Below are 6,983 nucleotides of genomic sequence, written 5' to 3'. Positions count from 1 at the left end.
CTATGCATACCACCAGCCAAGTGCCAGTCCATGCACATCGTCAGCCAACCACCAGACAGACTCTGCATCTCCTGTTGGGAAAGTCTTTTTTGGGTGTGGGAGGAATGTGACCCACAAAGTGACGATCTTTCAATCTAGCCACATCCTCCACCACTCCAACTCTAGGAACACTGGCGTGTTCCACTCTAACAAGGCTGCCTATCACAGACTCCTGAAACTGAACAAATGCCATCTTTGACTCAGGAGAACAATCCTTAAATACAACAAAAGCATTAAAGGTTACTAAGGGGAAAAGATGGATAGCCAACTTGTTATACCAAATGTAAGCCTTTCGAGCACCAGTGTAAGGTTCCAACCTCTGATCTACTCTATCAATGCCACCCATGTGCGTATTATATTCTAAAATGCGCACAGGTTTGCACACTTTAGCAACCTGATCCCAAACAGTCACATGCGAAGTACTTTCAGCATGGATGGTAATCAGCATGTAGACATCTCTCCTGTCTGCACATTTCACATCTAGAAGTTCACCACTAAGCAAAGATTTGCACTGTCCCCACTCAACTTTTTTTTACAAACAATCTCTCTTTGGTAACCTTTATGGTTAGAGCAGACTGTACCATAAGCAAGAGTGTCAACTTTGACCGATTCCACACCAGTGTAGAAGTTATCTATATGTAAATGGTGACCTTTGATAAAAAGTCCTCTACCAAGTTCCCACACAAATTTCTCATAACTCCGAAAGTGGACAGACAACCAGGGGGGTCAAAACTAGAATCCCTATGAAGTGTACATCTCAAATTATAGGCATATCCAGTCCTACTCAGACAGCATATGCATCTTAAATCTATAACGTGCCCTCCTGCTAGGAATCTACTGCCTAAAATCAAACAGCCCTTGAAAAGGACCAAAGACTCGTCGACAGCTACTTCTTTTCCTGAAACATAGATCTCTGAAAAACGATCTACAAAGTGATCGAGGACAGGCCAAATCTTTAAAAGATGGTCACAATCAGGGTGATCTTATGGTAACGCTAAAGCATTATCAACAAAATACAGCATTCAAAGCAGAAGCAAATACTGATCACAACTCATGGTTGCAGGAAATATAACCATTGCCATACAAGGACTAGTAGACCAATAGTAGACCATTATGAAGACAATGACGGCTTCCTTATCAGGCCCATCAAAAAAATTAAAGCCAAGACCTTCTTCAACTCTTCCAGACTTGTAGGAGTCCACTGGATAGCTCTAGAGTGGGACTTAAGTCTGGCACTGTTGTCCCTCAAATACTGTTCAGCATACAAATTAGTCTGCTCAACAATCTCATCCAAAAAGATATCATCCATAAACAACTGAAAGAAATTAATAGGCAAAAAGTTTTCAGTATACGCTCTACACAATGCAACAGCAGTAAAAGCAGGCAATGCTGGCTGCACCGTGTTTGGGGCAACCCAGAGCTCAGCACTTCTGAAGAGAAGTCTCTCAGCCCCAGACTGCAATCCAGATGCCTCATGCTGCACTATCTGCACAGCAGTGTCCTCTTCTAAAAGAGGCTCTTCATCCGCACTGAGAGTGGCTTTGTCATCAGATGATTCCTCTCGGACAGAAAATTCACTGCCAGAATCTTGCACTTCCTCCTCTGCTTCAAATGCAGAGTCAATCTCATAATCATGGTCAGAGGAAGATTGAAAAGCATACCAACAACCTGCTGAGCTGTAATCTTGTGGCTAGCCATAATACTTGCTAATAAAAGTAACTTGACAAATAAGTCAAAAACAACTAACACTTTGTAAAATAAGTAATAAACAAAGTGTAGCTTTAGCACAAAGACCTTTATACTAAAAAACGATATCACTCACTTGCCAGAGACAGCTAGACTCACCAGCAACTATGCTTCACAGACACAGCAAGCACCAACAATAACCCACTACAAAAGAAAAGCAAATGAACATTACACAAATGACAACACAATACACATTGTGCACAAACCTAAAGATAATTTCAAACACAATCAAACAGAATCTTAATATGCAGCTGTTATTACCGTATTTACAAGAACGTTTTCTCACCAAACACATGCAACTGCAGATCAGCCACTGCCCAAACTGCACGCAGGAGTCGCAGCTAAGGAAAAGTAAAGCTTTGCACTAGAAAATAAAAGGAGAAATAAAACATTATGATTGCAGAGGATGACAAAAAATAAAACAGTTAACAATATAAAACGCTATGAAGTCTGCCCAGCATCATTCAAATGCCAGATACACACATCATCAGCCAAATGTCGGTCGATGCTCAGAGTCAGTTCATGCACACTTCCAGCCAAGTGCCAGTCCATGCACACCGTCAGCCAAGGGCTAGCCCACACACGTAGGCCATCAACCGAACTCCAGTTCACAAATACACATACACACACGCACACACAGAAACCTGGTCTAGAGGTTTTTTGCCCCCCCTAAAAATGGCCAATCCAAAATACATGCCCCAAACAAAGGGAGCAATCCTTGCCAAAGGGGTCACTCCCCTGCATATAAATAAATAAAATATTTGGTGTGTACTGGCTTTCTCTCCCCTGTGGGGGTAAATGAGCCTAAAAACATGGCCAATCTGCCCCGGGGGGGGGGGGCAGAAAATGGCCAAAACATTTCCCCAATAAAAGGGAGCAACACTTGCCCAAGGGGCCACTCCCCGACATACAACAATAAAATCCCTGGTGTCCAGTGGCTTTCTGCCTCCTGTAGGGGCAGATGGGCCTAGAAATATGGCCTGTCTTCTGTAGGAGGCTGGCTTGGTTTGTAGTGGGTACCACAGGTACTTACACCTTATACCAGGTCCAGTTATCCCTTATTAGTGAACTGTAGTCAGTGCCTAGAAGCCAGGCTGTCTAGAGGCAGCTGTAGGCAGAGCAGCCAAGGCTGAACTAGGAGACATGCAAAGCTCTTGCAGTATCAGTGTAGTCACACAGTACTTACACACAAGAAAGGCAATACTCAGTGTTACCAAAAATAAAGGTACTTTATTTTAGTGACACAAGGCCAAAAATATCTTAGAGACAGTACTTCCTTAGGAGGTAAGTAATAGACATAAACTATACACTAGTAACCAAAATCAGGTAAGTAAACAGTCATAAAATAGTGCAAATAGTGAAAATACCCATAGGTTACAATGGGCCTAGGGAGAACACAAACCATATACTAAAATAGTGGAATAAGAATGTTGATTTCCCACCTAGGCAAAAGTAGTATGTAGAGGGGTGCTGGGACAGTAAGAAAACACCAAAGGTAAGTAAAGTACCCCACCCCAAAACCCAGGAAAGCAGGAGTAAATTAGAGCAAGTTTCCTCAGAACACACCGGAAATCGTGATAAAGAATTGTGCAAAAACCAAGCAAGACTGTAAGACACCATTGATGGATTCCTGGAACTGAAGGCCCGTGGAGAGAGGAGACCAAGTCCAAGAACAGCTGAAGAGTCCAGGAGTAACAGGAGCCCCTGCTAACCCAGATGGAGGTGCAAAAGTGGATTCTCCGGTTAGAATAAAAAGTCAGAAATGCACCAAAGAAGACAGCTGCGGGTTCCTGCTTGGTGCAAGAGATGTCCCACGTCGAGTAGAAGGATGCAGGCTGGTTTTTGTCATTGGATTCTGCCAACAAGCTTTGGCTCACTCAAAAGACGTGGTTGGCGGGTAAAGGTGATACCTGGACCCAGGAGGGACATGGGGGTCTCAACTCAGACTGAAGAGACAGAGCGGGCTCTCAGCACTTCAGAGAGCTCTCGGAAGACCAGGCGGCACAGGAGTCCCAGGATACAGGGACAAAGGAGTTGCAAATTGCGGTCATCGCAGCACTACACAAAGGGATTCTACGCCGCCGGGAGCTGAGCATCGCAGGATGGAGTGCTGTGCATGAAGGGTTCCTTGGAGAAGCACACAGAAGCCCTAGGAATTGCAAAACACATGGTGCACGGGGGTACTCCCTGGCTCAGGGAGGCAAGCTCTTACCTCCACCAAATTTGGACAGCTGGACCTTTGGACAGTCTGGGTCACTTCAGTACACCACCTGTGTTCCAGGATCCACGCTCGTCATCAGGAGAGGGGGCCCAGATTACCGGTTGTCACTGCAGAGAGGTGCCTGCTGAAGCAGGGAAGTGACTCTGTCACTCCACGGGAGATTCCTTCAGTCCTTCTGATGCAGAATGAAGACAGGCAGTCCTCGGAGTGGGCGCAACCTGGAAACTGTTGCCATTGCTAACAGGAGCTGAAGTAACAGAGTTGCAGTAGCCTTCTTGGATACTTTGTTGCAGTTGTAGAGTTCCTGGAGCAGTCCTGCGGTTGATCCGACAGCAGAAGGTGAAGCAGAGGTTGCAGAGGATTCCTGCTGGAGTCTTGCAAAACCGAATCTGAGGAAACACCCACAGGAGAGACCCTAAATAGCCCTGAGAGGGGGATTGGTCACCTAACTAGCTAAGCACCTATCAGGAGGGGTCTCTGACATCACCTGCTGGCACCAGCCACTCAGATGCTCCCAGAGTTCACTGACCATCCTCAAAACAAGATGGCAGAACCCAGGTACACTCTGGAGGAGCTCTGGATAGCACCCCTGGGGGTGGTGATGGACAGGGGAGTGGCCACTCCCCTTTCCTTTGTCCAGTTTCGTGCCAGAGTAGGGACTTGGGGTCCCTGAACCGGTGTAGACTGGATTGTGCAAGGAGGGCACCGTTTGTGCCCTTCAAAGCTTTTCCAGAGGCCCTCGGAGGATTCCTTCCCATGCCTGTAACACCTATTTCCAAAGGGAGAGGGTGTAACACCCCTCTTCTAAAGGAAATGCATTGTTCTGCCTTCCTGGGATTGAGCTGCTCAAGCTCCAGGAGGGCAGAAACCTGTCTGTGAGGTGGCAGCAGCTGGGGTTGCAGTGGAAACCTCAGAGAGCTGGTTTGCAGTACTGGGGGTCCATGTCCATAGTGGAGAGTCCAGGGTGCATGGAATTGGCCCACCAATACCAGAATTGGATTGGGGGTACAATTTCCAGTTCCTAAACACCTCACATGGCCATGTTCGGGATTACCATTGTGGAGCTACACATATGTATTGACATATATGTAATGCATGCTTATAATAATTCCCCACACCTATGAAGTCCGGAAAAATGGGCCTGGACAACGTGGGGTCACCTCTGGAAGTGCAGGGGTGCCCTCACACACAGGTACTATGCACCCAGCCTTCAGGGGCTGAAGGTTAGATATATAGGTGACTTATAAGTGACCTGGTGCAGTGAAAATGGCTGTGAAATAGTGGTTACACTATTTCATTTAGGCTGCAGTGGCAGTCCTGAAGAAGTGTTTGTATGAGCTTCTTATGGGTGGCAAAAGAAATGCTGCTGCCCATAAGGATCTCCTGAAACCCCAATGCCCTGGGTACCTAGGTACCATATACTAGGACTTATAAGGGGGGGTCCATTATGCCAATATGAAGTGAAATAAGTAGTCACTAGACTATAGTGACACATTTGGAAACAGAGAGAGCATGAGCACTGGAGTTCTGATTAGCAGGACTCCAGTGTCACAGTCAAGCATACTGATAACAAAGTAACATACTGACATATAAGCCACAAACTATGAGCACTGGGGTCCTGACTAGCAGGATCCCAGTGACACAGTAAAAACACAATGACATACATGCTTGGCCACCGATATTTTGCTCTAACTTTCCTTTTCATAATGGTTTGGCCTAAATGCCCTTCATGAGCACTCATCATTATCCTTTCTCTCACACCACACAGGGGTATTATGTTCCATCCCCGCATCAACATACCTTCATTTTCAATAGATTACTCATCTACTATTTTATGGAATGGTAGACCATTTGTGGGTAGTTGTTTTGAACCCTCCTGTTACAAACTTAGGGCCAGATGTACGAAATTTGTGAATTGCGATTCGCAAATTGCGAGTTAGAGAGACTCGCAATTTGCGAGTCGCAATTCAGGATGCAGAACGGTGCCTCAGACACCGTCTGCGACTCGCTATGGGGTCGCAAAAACCCACCTCATTAATATTAATGAGGTGGGTCGCTTTTTGCGACCCCATAGCGAGTCCCTGCACTCACAGGGATGGTGGCCTGCTGAAGTCAGTAGACCTCCATGTCTGTGACTGCTTTTTAAATAAAGCAGTTTTTTTTTTCATTTTGCAGCCCGTTTTCCTTAAAGGAAAACGAGTTGCAAAATGAAAAAACTTCCGAGCCTGCTCTGAAAAAATATTTTTGGTGACATTCACAAAGGGGAAGGGGTCCTATGGGGACCCCTTCCCGTTTGCAAATGAGTTACCACCACTGCGAGTTGCTTTGAGACCACATTCGCAGTCACAAAGCAATTCTGAATTGCGATGCGAGTCGCAAATAGGAAGGGAACACCCCTTCCTATTTGCGAGTCGCATTCACAAATTGCGAGTCGGTACTGACTTGCAATTTGTGAATGAGCATCGCGTTAGGCTGTTTGCATGGCGCAAACTGCGATTTTCGCAGTTTGCTCCATGCAAACGGCTTCCTACATCTGGCCCTTGGTTACCTCTTTTAAAGAATCCTCTTCATAAAATGCTGCACTCCAATCTTGTTCAGTGAAAACCGCAGACATTATGCACGTCTATAGGGGCTATTAAACATTTCTCATCATCATCGTTTTGATTGTTAGCCTCAATTTTTTCACACACAAGTACCCGTTACAGGTAATCAACCCTTAGATTCTTTCCTCCAGGCACATGCTCAATGTGAAAGTTGTACTGTAATAATTTAGAACTCAATATCGTTATTCTTGGGGTGTGGTCTTTTAAAACAACTTCATTGAAAATATTCAACAATGGCTTGTGATATGTTTTGAGTGTGAAATTTCTTCCCCAAACATCTCACTTGAAATGTTCAATAGCCCAACAGCAGGCCAACAATTATTTTTCTATTACAGAAAATGTTTTCTCATTTTCCCTCAAAACTCTGAATCTTA

Source organism: Pleurodeles waltl, chromosome 12 (assembly GCF_031143425.1).
Source record: "Pleurodeles waltl isolate 20211129_DDA chromosome 12, aPleWal1.hap1.20221129, whole genome shotgun sequence".
Taxonomy (NCBI): domain Eukaryota; kingdom Metazoa; phylum Chordata; class Amphibia; order Caudata; family Salamandridae; genus Pleurodeles; species Pleurodeles waltl.
The sequence above is the reverse complement of the archived record's forward strand: the minus strand, read 5'-3'. Positions refer to the sequence as shown.